Source organism: Pseudophryne corroboree, chromosome 9 (assembly GCF_028390025.1).
Source record: "Pseudophryne corroboree isolate aPseCor3 chromosome 9, aPseCor3.hap2, whole genome shotgun sequence".
Lineage (NCBI taxonomy): Eukaryota > Metazoa > Chordata > Amphibia > Anura > Myobatrachidae > Pseudophryne > Pseudophryne corroboree.
Genome location: NC_086452.1, coordinates 338010306 through 338029287, shown reverse-complemented (window position 1 = coordinate 338029287; position 18982 = coordinate 338010306). Strand labels below are relative to the sequence as shown.

Genomic DNA, 18982 nt, shown 5'->3' with positions numbered 1-18982 from the left:
TTTTTTTTTTTTTTTTTTTATTGTAAATGGATGAAGGTGTTATGATCTAGGGATCATAGTAACAATGTTTTCTCCGGCAGGGTCCACAGGTTATCCACAGGATAACAATGGGATATGATGGAGCGACAGCAGATTTGCACCAATCAGTCAAATCTTTCCGGCCTCCCAGCATGCAACGGGCCCGTCCATATATCCCCGCCCCCTGGCTCAGGCAAACCAGTTTTTTGTTTGGTGCGGCAGCAGCTGGACGATGGTCAGAGGGCTGCTGTTTTTAGCAGCCCTAAGCTTTCTTATTTTATTGTTATAGTCTTACTAATTTTTGAATGGTCTTTCTAAACAGCGTCTTATACGTACCTTAGAAAATGTCGCTCCAAAAACTCTCCGCCGGGTCGCGACAGCACTTACCCACGAGTACAGTGATGTTTTGGCGGGCGTCTGTGTCGGATATACTAGCAGGTCCAGCAGACGTTACCAGGCTGTGACCGGAGCATGGGGAGAACGTAAGGCATCGATTCCGCTTAGTAGTTGGAATAGGGACACAGCCGCACTGTTTTGGGAGGAGACTACCAAACAGTAGCTGATGCGGCTGCCACCCCGGGTGCACCAGCACTAGGCCTTAGGGATCAGAGGCTCCAGGAATAGTATGAGGCCGCGATATATAGGGTTGATGTCAGCAGTGGGGAATCGGAAGCTCTCCTGGTCGCCCCTCCTCTGGTTCATGACCAGTTTTCGCCGAGTCTCCCGCCATGAACTGTTTCCTCGCTTTTGTCCCAGACGCTACCACGAGGGGACCCGGTCGCAGCATAGGCGGCTGTGTGACTGGTGCGTCTGTGTTCACTGAGCGCCTGTGTTCACTAGGTCATGGAGCGGCAGTGTACACTAGTAGCGACTGGATCCACTCAGCGTTCGCTAACGTATGATCGATCTTGGAAGTGGGGTGAGTCGCCCTGTATCCCACTCTACTGAGTACGGCTAATACAGCACTAAATCTCTATCTACCTTTTGAGTACAAATAGTTAGATAAGTGCCTATTGCATATGAGTCTGTATACCATTACTGTTGTTTCTTTCGCATTGCGTCTGAATATGTTAGATCTGTTAAAACATGATTCAGTAAATGTGTTCTCCTACATACTTAAAATGTTATTGTAGTTGATGATGTACTCATATTGCTTATTATACTAATGTATAACATGTGACTGACTGCTAGTATGATGCTGACTTTACTATATGTTTGTCAGTTAGTTTTGCAGATCCTCAATGCTGGTGCATGGGTAGGGTCGGATGGATATCATTTTAAAAAAAGGTTAAAGTGAGTACAGTCACAAAATTGTGTAGTACACTGTGGAAGTGCTGATTATTTATCATGTATAAGAGCGGCAAAGGTGAAGACTCTCATACCATGTTTGTTTTGCAAAGCTGTATTATCCTCTCTTGATCTGGTTCAGGATGGTTTGTGTACATAATGTTTTAGCTTCATCAAAAATACAAGGCAGATTCAGGTACAAGTGTATCCACCTTGGACTATCTTTGCACAGACTTTATCCAATAAGTTGAATGGATAATTCCTCCAAAATCCTGTACCAGGGATAGGGTTACACTATTAGCCCTTACATGCAGATCCACCTATGGTGTATCACTCCTAGCAGCAGCTTCTCAGAACCAGTGGTAAGTAAATCTTCACCCACACAGGCTACACATTGTTCAGATTCATCAGAAGATGAAAGCCCAATTTATTCTACTTCATCATATGAAAAAGAGGTAGGTCTCTGCTCTGAAATATAGCGGAGTTAATTAAAGCAATTAAGCCATTCTATCCTTAGAGGATTCAGCAGAGCTTGTGTTAAAAACCAAGGCAGCTGTGTTTAAACGTCCCAAAACTAGAGATGAGCGGGTTCGGTTTTACTCGGTTTTACTCGGTTCTCAAAACGGCATCTAATTGGCTCATGGATGTCACGTGTTTTGGATAGCCAATAAGATTCGGTTTTGAGAACCGAGTAAAACCGAGTAAAACCGAATCCGCTCATCTCTACCCAAAACCTGAGTTTCCAGGTTCAGATCAGCTGACGGAAATCATGGAAGAGGCTTGGGCTACGCCCAATAAGAAGTTTAGAATTCCTAAGAAATGGAATTCCAATTATCCTCTTCCAGCTGGGGATTGTTTAAAAAGGGGAGGTGGCTCCTAAAGTAGATGTGAAAAAATCTACATTATCTTTTATTTCAACATCACGGATAGGAGAGTGGATGTAGTTAAAAAAATAAACATTTTTTTGCTGTCTAGGGCAGTCATAAGGCCAAGCCTTGGCTTCGGCTTGAATGGCAAAGGTGGTGGTTGCCTGGGCTGATGCATGGGAAGGAGATTTTCAATAGAGCAAAAAGGTCATATACCTCATATAAAAAAAACAAACTGCAATGTTCCTGGAGCAGCATTGGTTATGGGCATTATTTCCTCCAGGGCATCAGCCCCAACTGGAAGAGGATAATTGGTGTAACCTGTGTCACCTACCCTGATCACCCAACACTGTCTGGACCTCTGTGGAATCCGCTGAATAACGCAAGTTTTTACACCCTATCCAACAATAAGGACCGAAGAGAATTACCAACACGCAATACTGGTGAGGACACTTCCCTTTTGCCTTGTTTAAGAATTGGGATAAGACATTCCTCCAGCGTACTATCGGCCCAGGGATTGTGCCACAACCCCAGGATATGGGACATTAAATGAGCGGACTTCACGGGGACTTTGGACATAACAACAAATGATCAATAAGTACACGTATGGTGACCACAATATAAAAGTGCAGTGAATTAGATTTTATGAATTTTTTAAAAATGTTTAGTTGAATATTGTCATTTTAATAAATTAGTACTGTATTATCCACAATCCATCTTCAGTTAGCGCTGTCTTATTTTGTTTTATTTCTGTTTTGCATGATATAGTGGGCGTGACTAGCCCACTCAGACAGCTGCTTATTATTATTTTTTATCACTATACTATTTGGAAACACAGCTCGAGCGCCCCTTCCAATTTGATTGGTTCTACATCCTTTGCCATCAGCCCCAACTGTACCTGTTCGCAGAACAGTTTTGTTGGGTACGTGGAAGCTGATTCAGAATCTAGGAAGGTTTTGGAATCATTGTCCTTTTTCTGAAAATATTCTTTTTGGTATGCATTGACAGATATTCTGGAGTCAGAAGCAGACTCCAAGAAGGTCAGGTTCCTTCCACATACAGTTTCAAACCTAAAGTTCCGCATTTCGGCTCTTTTTGGTCTCTAACAAGTCCTGGAAGACTAGGAAAGCATTGGGCTACCAGAAGATCTACAGCTACACCACACTGGATAGGCCCAATATCATCTGATTTTGGAAACTAAGCAGTGTTGGGCCTGGTTAGTACTCGGATGGGAGACCATCTGTGAATACCAGGCGCTGTAGAAAAATAAACCATCAGTCTGATAGTGTGTGGAATTCCCTGCCAGGGAAGGTGGTAATGGCGGACTGTAATTGGATTTAAAAAAGGAATGGATACATTTCTGAATGAAAAAGCTGTCCAAGGTTATAATACTTAAAATATCAACGTGGTTAATCCGGGGGTAACATGAGTTATAGTAGCTAACTAGTCATAAAACATTATTCAGCAAGTATGTAGAATCATCACAACTTAAAACAGGTTGAACACGATGGGCAATTTTCCTCTATTCAACCTCAAATACTATGTTACTATGTAACAGAGGTTAATAATTTTTCCATACCTAGACGATTTTTTAATCCTGGCACAGTCACAGGGAATGCTCTTATGTTATCTGCAACAGACATTCGTCACACCGGATGACTCACTTGGGGGCTGTACTGGATCAGGTCTACAGAGAGTAATTTTTACCTCGCAACAAGATATCCAGGGTTCAGTATAGGATTCAGGACAGTCAAACGGTATCCATTCACACAGCAATGCGGGTGATGGGTTTGATGGTATCTACATCGACAGGATAGAGTATGCACAATTCCACTCAAGGGGGTATATTAACTAAGCTCCCGATTTTGACCGAGATGCCGTTTTTTCTTCAAAGTGTCATGACGGGAATTTACTAAGCAAAAATCTCGGCAGTGATGAGGGCATTCGTAATATTTTGGAAGTCCTAGAAAAAAATCACGAATCAATACACCATCGGTCAAATACGCCTGCAATTTGGTAGAAATCGGGAATTTACTAAAAAGTGCCAATCACAAACACTGCCGACAATAGCCAAACACTGCCGTGCTGAAATACAATTCGTGAAAAAGTGCTAAAAAAAACAGACCTGCTTTTTTTCCCCGTGTTTGGATAGGCATGCACGGATCCGTGCATGTTTATCAGTGGGAAGGGGATGGGAAAGTGTTTATTTTTTGAAAAAAAATTACGCGGGGTCCCCCCTCCTAAGCAAAACCAGCCTCGGGCTCTTTGAGCCGGTCCTGGTTGCAAAAATATGTGGGGAAAAATTATAGTGGTTCCCCCATATTTCAACAACCAGCACTGGGCTCTGCGCCTGGTCCTGGTTCCAAAAATACGGGGGACAAAAAGCGTAGGGGTCCCCCGTATTTCTGAAACCAGCACCGGGCTCCACTAGCCAGATACATAATGCCACAGCCGGGGGACACTTTTATATAGCTCCCGGCGGCCCTGGCATTACATAACCAACTAGTCACCCCGGGCCGGGGTACCCTGGAGGAGTGGGGACCCCTTCAATCAAGGGGTCCCCCCCCCTCCAGCCACCCAAGGACCAGGGCTGAAGCCCGAGGCTGTCGTCGTCCCCCCCCCCCCCCCCCCCCCCCATGGGCTGCGGATGGGAGGCTGATAGCCGTTGTGTAAAAAAATGAATATTGTTTTTAGTAGCAGTACTACAAGTCCCAGCAAGCCTCCCCCGCAAGCTGGTACTTGGAGAACCACAAGTACCAGCATGCGGAGGAAAACCGGGCCCGCTGGTACCTGTAGTACTACTACTAAAAAAAATACCCCAATGAAAACATAAGACACACACCTTGAAAGTATAACTTTAATGCATACATACACACCTTGTGGTCAGCGGTGAGGTTACTTTCGGTCACCCGCTGACCACAAAGTTCCCACCATTGGTTATAATGGAGCGCATAGGTGCTACATTGTAACACTGCCGTGTGCCGCCTGTCATACAGTACAGGAGTACACAGCCGATCAGGAGGATGCCACAACGTGGCGTTCCCTGATTGGCTGATGGAACCCACTTAGACATAAGTCAGAGGGGGTTCCTGGCATTCGGGGAAAGGGGTCCCATGTGAAAACATGGGGCCCCTTTCAGTGCGAGGTCGGGTGTCCGTTTTTTTTATTTTGACAAGTACCTGGATTACAAATGGATTAAAAGAAGAAGAGGCTTCTACACTGGAGTATGTGAGTATAATTTTTTCCACAGGTACACCATGGATTCTACATGGAGAAGAGGACCGACCCTCGTGTGAACATAAGGTAAGTATGTGTATATGGAGGTGTGTATGTATGCATTAAAGTTATACTTTCAAGGTGTGTGTCTTATGTTTTTATTGGGGTATTTTTTTAGTAGTAGTACTACAGGTACCAGCGGGCCCGGTTTTCCTCCGCATGCTGGTACTTGTGGTTCTCCAAGTACCAGCTTGCGGGGGAGGCTTGCTGGGACTTGTAGTACTGCTACTAAAAACAATATTCATTTTTTTACACAATGGCTATCAGCCTCCCATCCGCAGCCCATGGATGGGGGGGACAGCCTCGGGCTTCACCCCTGGTCCTTGGGTGGCTGGAGGGGGGGGGACCCCTTGATTGAAGGGGTCCCCACTCCTCCAGGGTACCCCGGCCAGGGGTGACTAGTTGGTTATGTAATGCCAGGGCCGCCGGGAGCTATATAAAAGTGTCCCCCGGCTGTGGCATTATGTATCTGGCTAGTGGAGCCCGCTGCTGGTTTCAGAAATACGGGGGACCCCTACGCTTTTTGTCCCCCGTATTTTTGGAACCAGGACCAGGAGCAGAGCCCGGTGCTGGTTGTTGAAATATGGGGGAACCTCTATCATTTTTCCCCCCATATTTTTGCAACCAGGGCCGGCTCAAAGAGCCCGAGGCTGGTTTTGCTTAGGAGGGGGGACCCCACGCAATTTTTTTTTTTTAATTTAACACTGATTTTTTTTTTTTTAAAGTGCACAATGAAGCCCAGCACGGATCTCTCAGATCCGGCCGAGATTCATTGTATTAAAGTCGGCAGTGTTTTACAAGTCACTCACGTAAAACACTGCCAAAAAAACCGAATGACATCGACATCGGAAAAACGGAAAATGCAGAATACGACAGCTTAGTAAATTAGCCGTAATAAATTCAAAAAGTTGCAAATTTACACTTGCGATGTCATTCGTGATTGAACTTTGACCTCAAACGGGAAAATACGAATCTGAGTAAATTTACCCCAAGGTCTCTGCAGCGTCTGATTCTTACCAAATAGAATCTACAGTCACACAACACTGGATATGCCCAAATCTCACCGGATCGTGGAAGATCAGCAGTGTTGGTCTGGTTGGTACTTGGTGGGACCAGCTGGGAATACAAGGTGCTGTAGGTATTAAAAGATTGCATCGGATAATAAAAACGGATTATAGTACTTACGATAAAAGTAAGAAGGTCGTTAGCCTGTTGGCTACAGACATCTCAGCTGGACAAAGGGGTTCACTACGGCTGGCCGGCGGTCGGGCTCCCGGCGCCCAGCATACCGGCGCCGGGAGCCCGACCGCCGGCTGACCGACAGTGTGGCGAGCGCAAATGAGCCCCTTGCGGGCTCGCTGCGCTCGCCACGCTACGGGCACGGTGGCGCGCTACGCGCGCCACACTATTTTATTCTCCCTCTATGGGGGTCGTGGACCCCCACGAGGGAAAATAAGTGTCGGTATGCCGGCGGTCGGGCTCCCGGCGCCGGTATACTGAGCGCCGGGAGCCCGACCGCCGGTATACAGAAGACCACCCGGACAAAGGGTAATCCTTTTGATATCAGATTGGGAAAATTCTGACACTGGGGATCAGTGTCAGGAAGATTGTGTTCCCAAAGAAGAAAGGTGTCTGTCGATAAAGGTTTGAACCTCGGGCCATATACAAGGCACCGGTGTAGGCACGGGACAGTCTTCGGGGAAAACCAGTCCAGTTCCGCTCGGACAATGCGACGGCAGTAGTGTAGTTCAACATCAGGGAGGAACTCGCAGCAGAAAAGTGATGAAGATGGTAAGTCACATACTAAAGTGGGCAGAACTTCATCATCCAACCTTGTCCGCCGTTTTTATTCCGGGATTCCTAAACGGGGAAGCGGACTTTCTCAAGTCGAAACACCAATCAGGGAAGTGAATGGGCTCTACACCCAGAGATCTTCCGGACTCTAGTAAACAAGAGGTGCTTGCCGGAGATATATCCCAAAACATCTTGGTTAAGCAACAAAGTGATCACATACGGGTCAAGAACAAAGGATCCCAGAGCGATCTTTGTGGATGCCTTATCGGTGAGATGGAACTTTCGTCTGGTGGATGGGTTTTTCTCCAATTATCCTATTACCCAGGGCGGTGAGAAAGTTAAAACAGGAAAACCAGCAGAGAATGGCAATGGATGCTCTACTTCTGCTCCCTCAACATCCAGACCTATTAACGCAGGGTCCTGGTTATCACAGACATCTGAATCGACTGTCTTTGACAGCGTGGCCTTTGAAACCTCTATCCTGAGGTCAAGAGGATATTTTCAACAGGTAATTCAAACAGTGTTCAGAGCAAGGAAACCTGCCTTAGCTCGCATTTATCACCAAATATGGCAAGCCTATATTCATTGGTGCAGTGAAAGAAAATTGGACCCTAAATCTTTCAGAGTTTCCAGGGTCTTAGTGTTCCTTCAGGCAGGAATGGATGGCTTCCTTGAGATAGCAAGGGTCGGCATTGACTGTAGGGTTCCAAAAGTAAATGACCAACTTACAGGATGTGCGTACTTTTTTCCAGGGTATGCTGCGCATTCAGCCTCTGGTTGTTCCTCCTACAGTGCCGTGGGACTTGTTTAGTCCTGAAAGCCCTTCCAAGTTGCCCCATTTGAAACACTTATTAAAATGGATCATAAATGGTTGACAGCTAAAGTGTCTTTTCTACTGACTAGGGCGTCCGCTAGAAGAATATCTGACTTAGGGGCATTGTCATGTTGATCCCCGTTTCTGATTGTTTATCCAGATAAAGCAGTTCTCAGAACTAAATCTGGGTATCTTCCTAAGGAGATGGCTAAGTTCACCTTAACAAAGAAATTGTTATCCCGGCATTTTAGGTTCTGGGCCTTACTGCGGAAGATGCATCGCTGGACGTGATCCGTGCATTAAGGATCTACGTGGATTGTACCAGTGTCGTCATTAAAGCAGATTCTCTCTTCATTATCTATGGATTTCACAAGAGAGGATGGCCTGCTGGCAAGATAGCTTCAGATGACGACGCATATTCTCAAGCTGATCTCCCTGTTCCGGCTAATGTCTCTGTTCACTCTACTCGTAAGGTAGATCCTTCATGGGTAGCACAATGTGGTGCTTAAACAGAACAGGTATGTAAGGCAGCAATATGGTCTTCCGTTTACACATTCATTAAGACATTATGCCTTGGATACCTTTGCCTCTCACGATGCTGAATTCGAGCGAAGGATTCTCCTGTGCATTAGGAGCGTTCCCACCACTAAACTGCTTTGGGAAATCCCATTGTTATCCTGTGGATAACCTGTGGACCCTGTCAGAGAAATATACGTTACGGTAAGAACTTACCGTTGATAACGGTATTTCTCTTACGTCCTAGAGGATGCTGGGGTCCACATTAGTACTATGGGGTATAGACGGGTTCACTAGGAGCCATTGGTACTTTAAGAGTTTGAGAGTGTGGGCTGGCTCCTCCCTCTATGCCCCTCCTACCAGACTCCGTTTAGAAAATGTGCCTGGAGGAGCTGGTCACAGCTAGGGGAGCTCTACAGAGCTTCTTTAGTAAAAGTTTATTTTAGAGATTATTATTTTACAGGGATGCTGCTGGCACAGCCTCCCTGCATCATGGTTCTAAGGGAGAGGAGTAGTGTCCGCCCTGCGGGTTCTGAGCCACTGTCTCCGCTGACAGGACAATGAGCTCCTGAGGGGATAGAACATCCCCCGCCACATGGGATCGCTCACCCCTGCAGCATGCCGCCACCCCGTTACAGAACCAGAAGATCAGTGGCGAGAGAGTCACAGTCCCCCCCTAGCAAGCAGGGAGCCGGCTACAGTGGGTAAGTCACCTCTTCTCCCCTCAGCTGCACCTGCTACGAAGAAACCTTTCTCTATCGTCCTAGTGGATGCTGGGGTTCCTGAAAGGACCATGGGGAATAGCGGCTCCGCAGGAGACAGGGCACAAAAAGTAAAGCTTTAGGATCAGGTGGTGTGCACTGGCTCCTCCCCCTATGACCCTCCTCCAAGCCTCAGTTAGGTTTTTGTGCCCGGCCGAGAAGGGTGCAATCTAGGTGGCTCTCCTAAAGAGCTGCTTAGAAAAGTTTAGCTTAGGTTTTTTTATTTTACAGTGAGTCCTGCTGGCAACAGGATCACTGCATCGAGGGACTTAGGGGAGAAGAAGTGAACTCACCTGCGTGCAGGATGGATTGGCTTCTTTGGCTACTGGACATTAGCTCCAGAGGGACGATCACAGGTACAGCCTGGATGGTCACCGGAGCCTCGCCGCCGGCCCCCTTGCAGATGCTGAAAAGAGAAGAAGGTCCAGAATCGGCGGCAGAAGACTCCTCAGTCTTCTTAAGGTAGCGCACAGCACTGCAGCTGTGCGCCATTGCTCTCAGCACACTTCACACGGCAGTCACTGAGGGTGCAGGGCGCTGGGGGGGGCGCCCTGGGCAGCAATGAAAATCCTTTTTTTGGCAAAAAATACCTCACATATAGCCTCCGGGGCTATATGGAGATATTTAACCCCTGCCAGAATCCATTTTTAAGCGGGAGACGAGCCCGCCGAAAAGGGGGCGGGGCCTATCTCCTCAGCACACAGCGCCATTTCCTCACACAGTTCCGCTGGTCAGGAAGGCTCCCAGGCTCTCCCCTGCACTGCACTACAGAAACAGGGTTAAATCAAGAGAGGGGGGGCAAAATTTGGCGAAATTGTGATTTTATAAAAGCAGCTATAAGGGAGCACTTATTATAAGGCTATCCCTGTAAAATATAGCGCTTTGGTGTATGCTGGCAAACTCTCCCTCTGTCTCCCCAAGGGGCTAGTGGGGTCCTGTCCTCTATCAGAGCATTCCCTGTGTGTGTGTGCTATATGTCGGTACGTGTGTGTCGACATGTATGAGGACGATGTTGGTGAGGAGGCGGAGCAAATTGCCTGTAATGGTGATGTCACTCTCTAGGGAGTCGACACCGGAATGGATGGCTTATTTATGGAATTACGTGATAATGTCAACACGCTGCAAGGTCGGTTGGCGACATGAGACGGCTGGCAAACAAATTAGTACCTGTCCAGGCGTCTCAAACACCGTCAGGGGCGTTAAAACGTCCTTTTACCTCAGTCGGTCGACAGACACAGACACGGACACTGATTTCAGTGTCGACGGTGAAGAAACAAACGTATTTCCCTTTAGGGCCACACGTTACATCTTAAGGGCAATGAAGGAGGTGTTACATATTTCTGATACTACAAGTACCACAAAAGAGGGTATTATGTGGGATGTGAAAAAACTACCTGTAGTTTTTCCTGAATCAGATAAATTAAAGGAAGTGTGTGATGATGCGTGGGTTCCCCCCGATAGAAATTATTGGCGGTATACCCTTTCCCGCCAGAAGTTAGGGCGCGTTGGGAAACACCCCTTAGGGTGGATAAGGCGCTCACACGCTTATCAAAACAAGTGGCGGTACCGTCTATAGATAGGGCCGTCCTCAAGGAGCCAGCTGACAGGAGGCTGGAAAATATCATAAAAAGTATATACACACATACTGGTGTTATACTGCGACCAGCGATCGCCTCAGCCTGGATGTGCAGAGCTGGGGTGGCTTGGTCGGATTCCCTGACTAAAAATATTGATACCCTTGACAGGGACAGTATTTTATTGACTATAGAGCATTTAAAGGATGCATTTCTATATATACGAGATGCACAGAGGGATATTTGCACTCTGGCATCAAGAGTAAGTGCGATGTCCATATCTGCCACAAGATGTTTATGGACACGACAGTGGTCAGGTGATGCAGATTCCAAACGGCACAAAGGTGTATTGCCGTATAAAGGAAGAGGAGTTATTTGGGGTCGGTCCATCGGACCTGGTGGCCACGGCAACTGCTGGAAAATCCACCGTTTTTACCCTAAGTCACATCTCTGCAGAAAAAGACACCGTCTTTTCAGCCTCAGTCCTTTCGTCCCTATAAGAGTCATATCTGCCCAGGGATAGAGGAAAGGGAAGAAGATTGCAGCAGGCAGCCCATTCCCAGGAACAGAAGCCTTCCACCGCTTCTGCCAAGCTCTCAGCATGACGCTGGGACCGTACAGGACCCCTGGATCCTACAAGTATCCCAGGGGTACAGATTGGAATGTCGAGACGTTTCCCCCTCGCAGGCTCCTGAAGTCTGCTTTACCAAGGTCTCCCTCCGACAAGGAGGCAGTATGGGAAACAATTCACAAGCTGTATTCCCAGCAGGTGATAATCAAATTACCCCTCCTACAACAAGGAAAGGGGTATTATTCCACACTATATTGTGGTACTGAAGCCAGAAGGCTAGGTGAGACCTATTCTAAATCTAAAAAAATTTGAACACTTACAAAGGTTCAAATCAAGATGGAGTCACTCAGAGCAGTGATAACGAACCAGGAAGAAGGGGACTATATAGTGTCCCGGGACATCAGGGATGCTTACCTCCATGTCCCAAATTTGCCCTTCTCACTAAGGGTACTTCAGGTTCGTGGTACAGAACTGTCACTATCAGTTTCAGACGCTGCCGTTTGGATTGTCCACGGCACCCCGGGTCTTTACCAAGGTAATGGCCGAAATGATGATTCTTCTTCAAAGAAAAGGCGTCTTAATTATCCCTTACTTGGACGATCTCCTGATAAGGGCAAAGTCCAGGGAACAGTTGGAGGTCGGAGTAGCACTATCTCGGATACTGCTACAACAGCATGGGTGGATTCTAAATATTCCAAAATCGCAGCTGTTCCCGACGACACGTCTGCTGTGCCTAGGGATGATTCTGGACACAGTCCAGAAAAAGGTGTTTCTCCCGGAAGAGAAAGCCAGGGAGTTATCCGAGCTAGTCAGGAACCTCCTAAAACCAGGAAAAGAGGCTTCCTACGAAGCAATTCCATTCGGCAGATTTCACGCAAGAACTTTTCAGTGGGATCTGCTGGACAAATGGTCCGGATCGCATCTTCAGATGCATCAGCGGATAACCCTATATCCAAGGACAAGGGTGTCTCTCCTGTGGTGGTTACAGAGTGCTCATCTTCTAGAGGGCCGCAGATTCGGCATTCAGGATTGGATGCTGGTGACCACGGAGGCCAGCCCGAGAGGCTGGGGAGCAGTCACACAAGGAAAAAATTTCCAGGGAGTGTGATCAAGTCTGGAGATTTTTCTCCACATAAATATACTGGAGCTAAGGGTAATTTTATAATGCTCTAAGCTTAGCAAGACCTCTGCTTCAAGGTCAGCCGGTATTGATCCAGTGGGAAAAACATCACGGCAGTCGCCCACGTAAACAGACAGGGCGGCACAAGAAGCAGGAGGGCAATGGCAAAAACTGCAAGGACTTTTCGCTGGGCGGAAAATCATGTGATAGCACTGTCAGCAGTGTTTTATTCCGGGAATGGAAACTGGGAAGCAGACTTCCTCAGCAGGCACGACCTCCACCCGGGAGAGTGGAAACTTCATCGGGAAGTTTTTCAACATGATTGTGAACCGTTGGGAAATACCAAAGGTGGACATGATGGCGTCCCGTCTGAACAAAAAACGGGACAGGTATTGCGCCAGGTCAAGAGACCCTCAGGCAATAGCTGTGGACGTTCTGGTAACACCGTGGGTGTACCAGTCGGTGTATGTGTTCCCTCCTCTGCTTCTCATACCTAAGGTACTGAGAATTATAAGACGTAGAGGAGTAAGAACTATACTCATGGCTCCGGATTGGCCAAGAAGGACTTGGTACCCGGAACTTCAAGAGATGCTCACAGAGGACTTATGGCCTCTGCCGCTAAGAAGGGACTTGCTTCAGCAAGTACCATGTCTGTTCCAAGACTTACCGCAGCTGCGTTTGACGGCATGGCGGTGGAACGCCGGATCCTAAGGGAAAAAGGCATTCCGGAAGAGGTCATTCCTACCCTGGTCAAAGCCAGGAAGGAGGTGACCGCACAACATTATCACCACATGGGGCGAAAATATGTTGCGTGGTGTGAGGCCAGGAAGGCCCCACGAAGAAATTTCAACTCGGTCGATTCCTGCATTTCCTGCAAACAGGAGTGTCTATGGGCCTCAAATTGGGGTCCATTAAGGTTCAAATTTCGGCCCTGTCAATTTTCTTCCAGAAAGAATTGGCTTCAGTTCCTGAAGTCCAGAAGTTTGTCAAGGGAGTATTGCATATACAACCCCCTTTTGTGCCTCCAGTGGCACTGTGGGATCTCAACGTAGTTCTGGGATTCCTCAAATCACATTGGTTTAAAACCAGTCAAATCTGTGGATTTGAAGCATCTCACATGAAAAGTGACCATGCTCTTGGCCCTGGCCTGGGCCAGGCGAGTGTCAAATTGGTGGTTTTTTTCTCAAAAAAGCCCATATCTGTTTGTCCATTCGGACAGGGCAGAGCTGCGGACTCGTCCCCAGTTCTCTCCCTAAGGTGGTGTCAGTGTTTCACCTGAACCAGCTTATTGTGGTGCCTTGCGCCTACTAAGGACTTGGAGGACTCCAAGTTGCTAGACGTTGTCAGGGCCCTGAAAATATAGGTTCCAGGACGGCTGGAGTCAGGAAAACTGACTTGCTGTTATCCTGTATGCACCCAACAAACTGGGTGCTCTTGCTTCTAAGCAGACTATTGCTAGTTGGATGTGTAATACAATTCAGCTTGCACATTCTGTGGCAGGCCTGCCACAGCCAAAATATGTAAATGCCCACTCCACAAGGAAGGTGGGCTCATCTTGGGCGGCTGCCCGAGGGGTCTCGGCTTTACAACTTTGCCGAGCGGCTACTTAGTCAGGGGCAAACACGTTTGTAAAATCCTACAAATTTGATACCCTGGCTAAGGAGGACCTGGAGTTCTCTCATTCGGTGCTGCAGAGTCATCCGCACTCTCCCGCCCGTTTGGGAGCTTTGGTATAATCCCCATGGTCCTTTCAGGAACCCCAGCATCCACTAGGACGATAGAGAAAATAAGAATTTACTTACCGATAATTCTATTTCTCGGAGTCCGTAGTGGATGCTGGGCGCCCATCCCAAGTGCGGATTATCTGCAATACTTGTACATAGTTACAAAAATCGGGTTATTATTGTTGTGAGCCATCTTTTCAGAGGCTCCGCTGTTATCATACTGTTAACTGGGTTCAGATCACAGGTTGTACAGTGTGATTGGTGTGGCTGGTATGAGTCTTACCCGGGATTCAAAATCCTTCCTTATTGTGTACGCTCGTCCGGGCACAGTATCCTAACTGAGGCTTGGAGGAGGGTCATAGGGGGAGGAGCCAGTGCACACCACCTGATCCTAAAGCTTTACTTTTTGTGCCCTGTCTCCTGCGGAGCCGCTATTCCCCATGGTCCTTTCAGGAACCCCAGCATCCACTACGGACTCCGAGAAATAGAATTATCGGTAAGTAAATTCTTATTTTTTCTTCGGCTACATCACAGTCCTTTCGGGTTGCTAAAATAAGAAAGGCCAAACCGTCCAACACCTTCTTCAGAGGAGGTCGACCAAAATCCAAGGAACCTGCTGCTGCAGGTTCCCAGGAACAGAAGCCTGCTTCAGGTACGCCAAAGTCCTCAGCATGACGGTGGACCGCGCGGCCTGGAGGTAGGGACGAGACTCAGACATTTCAGTCACGTCTGGGTGTCGTCCGGCCTGGATCCCTGGGTTCAAGATATTGTGTCCCAGGGGTACCGGCTGGAGTTTCAAGATCTCCCTCCTCACCGGTTCTTCAAATCAGGCTTGCCAGCTTTGCCGGCAGACAGGGCTACCTTACAGGGAGCCATCCAGAAGTTGGTGGAGGCACAGGTTATTGTACCAGTTCCTCCCCAGATGCAAAACAAGTGTTACTAGTCGAACATTTTTGTGGTTCGTTCAGGCCCATTCTGAACTTAAAATCACTAAACCCCTTTCTGAGGGAGTTCACGTACAAAATGGAGTCTCTAAGGGCGGTGATCTCAGGTCTGGAGGAGGGGGAATTCCTGGTATCTCTAGATATCAAGGATGTGTACTTCCACATTCCGATTTGGCCACCGCATCAGGCTTATCTCCGATTCGCACTGGTGGACTGTCATTTTCAATTCCAGGCCCTGCAATTCGGCCTCTCGACAGCACAGAGGGTGTTCACCAAAGTGATGGCGGAGATGATGGTTCTCCGCAGACAGGAGGTGAACATAATCCCATATCTGGACGATCTGATAAAGGCATCGTCCCGGGAGACGTTGTTGCAGTCCATTGTTCTCACGACTCTTCTGCTCAGGGAACATGGTTGGATCCTGAACCTTCCAAAGTCACATTTGGAGCCGACAAGGAGATTGTTTTTTTTTTTTTTTTTGTTTTTTTTTTCTGGGGATGATCCTCGACATGGAAGTGCAGTGGGTGTTTCTGCCGGAGGAGAAAGCGTTGCCGATTCAAACAGTGGTCCGGGATGTCCTGAAGTCAACCCGGGTATCGGTTCATCAGTGCATTCGCCTTCTGGGGAAGATGGTTGCCTCCTACGAGGCTCTACAGTACAGAAGGTTTCATGCTCGGTCCTTCCAACTGGATCTCCTAGACAAATGGTGGGGATCTCACCTACACATGCACCAGAGGATACGTCTGTCGCCGTAAGCCAGGATTTCACTCCTCTGGTGGCTGCAAATGCCTCACCTTCTGGAGGGCCGCAGGTTCGGGACTCAGGACTGGGTCCTTCTTACCACGGATGATTACTAGAAGATCCGAGGCCTCTTCCTCTTCGGGAGGACCTACTGCAACAGGGGCCGTTCGCCTATCAAGACTTACCGCGGCTACGTTTGATGGCATGGAAGTTGAATGCCAGATATTAGCTCGGAAGGGCATTCCGAGCAAGGTTATTCCTACCCTGATACAGGCTGGGAAAGGAGTAACGTCTAAACATTACCATTGCATTTGGAAAAAGTATGTCTCCTGGTGTGAATCCAAGAAGTTTCCTATGGTGGAGTTTCAACTGGGATGGTTTCTCCTCTTCCTCCAAGCAGGTGTGGATATGGGCCTGAGGTTGGGATCCGTGAAGGTCCAGATTTCGGCCCTATCCATTTTCTTCCAGAAACAACTGGCTTCCCTTCCTGAGGTTCAGACTTTCTTGAAAGGAGTTCTGCACATCCAGCCTCCCTTTGTGCCACCTACGGCACCCTGGGATCTTAACGTGGTGTTGCAGTTCCTCCAATCGGATTGGTTCGAGCCTCTACCGGAGGTTGAGGTCGAGTTTCTCACGTGGAAGGCTGTAACTTTGTTGGCCTTAGCTTCTGCTAGACATGTGTCGGAGTTGGGGGCTTTGTCTTGTAAGTGCCCCTACTTGATCTTCCATGAAGATAGGGCTGAGCTCCGGACACGTCAGCAGTTCCTTCCGAAGGTTGTGTCGGCTTTTCATATCAATCAACCTATTGTGGTGCCAGTGGCTACTGACTCCTCAATTTCATCAAAGTCCTTGGATGTTGTAAGGGCTCTGAAAATCTATGTGAAGAGGACTGCTCGTCACAGAAAATCGGACTCTCTGTTTGTCCTGTATGATCCCAAGAAAATTGGGTGTCCTGCTTCTAAGCAGACTATTTCTCGCTGGATCAGGTTCACTATCCAGCATGCATATTCTATGGCAGGATTGCCGTGTCCTACGTCTGTTAAGGCCCACTCTACTCGTAGGGTGTGTTCTTCGTGGGCGGCTGCCCGGGGTGTCTCGGCTTTACAGCTTTGCCGAGCGGCTACTTGGTCTGGGTCGAATACGTTTGCTTAGTTTTACAAGTTCGATACTTTGGCCTCTGAGGACCTTAAGTTTGGTCAATCAGTTCTGCAGGAGCCTCCGCGCTCTCCCTCCCGTTCTGGGAGCTTTTTTACATCCCCATGCTACTAATGTGGACCCCAGCATCCTCTAGGACGTAAGAGAAAATAGGATTTTAATTACCTACCGGTAAATCCTCGTCTCGTAGTCCGTAGAGGATGCTGGGCACCTGCCCAGTGTTTCATGATCCTGCAGTGGTTGTTTATCACGGTACTGCTTTGTTCTTGTTAAGTACTGTTTTGTTACTTGGCTAAGTAATCTTGTTCAGCCGTTGCTGATTTTTCAGGCTGGTTAGCTTGATGTGCCTTGTATGTGTGAGCTGGTGTGAATAACGCCACTATCTGTAAAATCCTACTCTCGAAGTTGTCCGTCTCCTCGGGCACGGTTTCTAGACTGAGTCTGGTAGGAGGGGCATGAAGGAGGAGCCAGCCCACACTCTCAAACTCTGAAAGTGCCAGTTGCTCCTAGTGGACCCGTCTATACCCCATGGTACTAATGTGGACCCCCAGCATCCTCTGCGAACTACGAGAAAAGGATTTATCGATAGGTAATTTAAAATCCTATTTTTCATTTGATATGTCTTTTTATAGCATTTTCCTGACTGATACTCAGCATTGTGATTGAAAAAAAGTATTCGCAGACGACAGAGACCTGTTCATAAAAATCCTCAATATGGACTGGCAATGTGGTTTTTAAGTGCCTAGGCACTAAATCCGAACCCCCGCCAGTATAAATATTTTTAAAAAATTGTGGGGCTGAAGCGCGCCATTAAGGGGGCGGGGCTTAGCCCTCACAGCTCTCATCAGCGCCATTTTCTCTTCACAGAGCTGCAGAGACGCTGGTCCTTCCTCTACACTGCTGTACAAGTAACAGGGTGCAAAACAGGGAGGGCACAGGTATTTTGGTGCTGTTTATGTAATTATAAAAGCGCTAACGGGTCTGAGGCTTTATATAAGGGATTTCAGAACCGGGATAAGAGCTGGGTTGTGAGCTGGCAAACTCCCTCTGTGTTTCTCTGACAGGCTTTACTGTGGGTCTGTCCCCTATATGCCCAGTGTGTTTGTGGGTGTCGGTACACGTGTGTCGGCATGTCTGAGGCTGAGTGCTCTTCCCAGGAGGAGACTGGATTAGGGAAAGAAACGGCTGTGGGAGTGACCCTGTCGGCACCGCCGACTCCTGAATGGGTAAATGTTTTGAGTGCTTTGAATGCGAATGTGGCTTTGTTAAATAAGAGATTAGATAAATCTGAGTCTCAGAGCCAGGCATGGAAAAAATCCGTGGAGGATGTGTTGTCGCAAGTTCAGACCCCCTCGAGGTCACAAAAGCGGTCATTTACCAAGTTAGCAGATACGGATACCGACACGGACTCTGACTCCAGTGTCGACTATAGTGATGCCAGATTAAATCCAAAACTGGCTAAAAGCATTCAGTACATGATTGTGGCGATAAAAGACGTGTTGCATATCACGGAGGACCCTGCTGTTCCTGATACAAGGGTCTGTATGTTTAAAGGAAAGAAACCAGGTAACGTTTCCTCCCTCTCATGAACTGAACAATCTTTTTGAAAAGGTTTGGGAAAATCCTGACAAGAAGTTTCAGATTTCCAAGAGAATTCCGGTGACATATCCGTTCCCCTCTGGGGATAGGGAAAAGTGGGAGTCACCCCCCACTGTGGACAAAGCCCTGTCACGGCTGTCCAAAAAGGTAGCGCTTCCGTCCCCTGACACCGCAGCCCTAAAGGAACCTGCGTATCGTAAGCAGGAAAATACATTGAAATCC

The 18982-nt window shown here is 47.8% G+C and overlaps 1 protein-coding gene and 1 pseudogene across 1 annotated transcript in view; both read left to right on the top strand.

Moving 5' to 3' along the window:
• The window catches only part of ACAD9 (acyl-CoA dehydrogenase family member 9), a 188178-nt gene that overhangs the window by 46639 nt on the left and 122557 nt on the right, over window positions 1-18982 (top strand). The window lies entirely within an intron of this gene.
• On the top strand, window positions 3318-3436 carry LOC134962934 (5S ribosomal RNA; annotated as a pseudogene).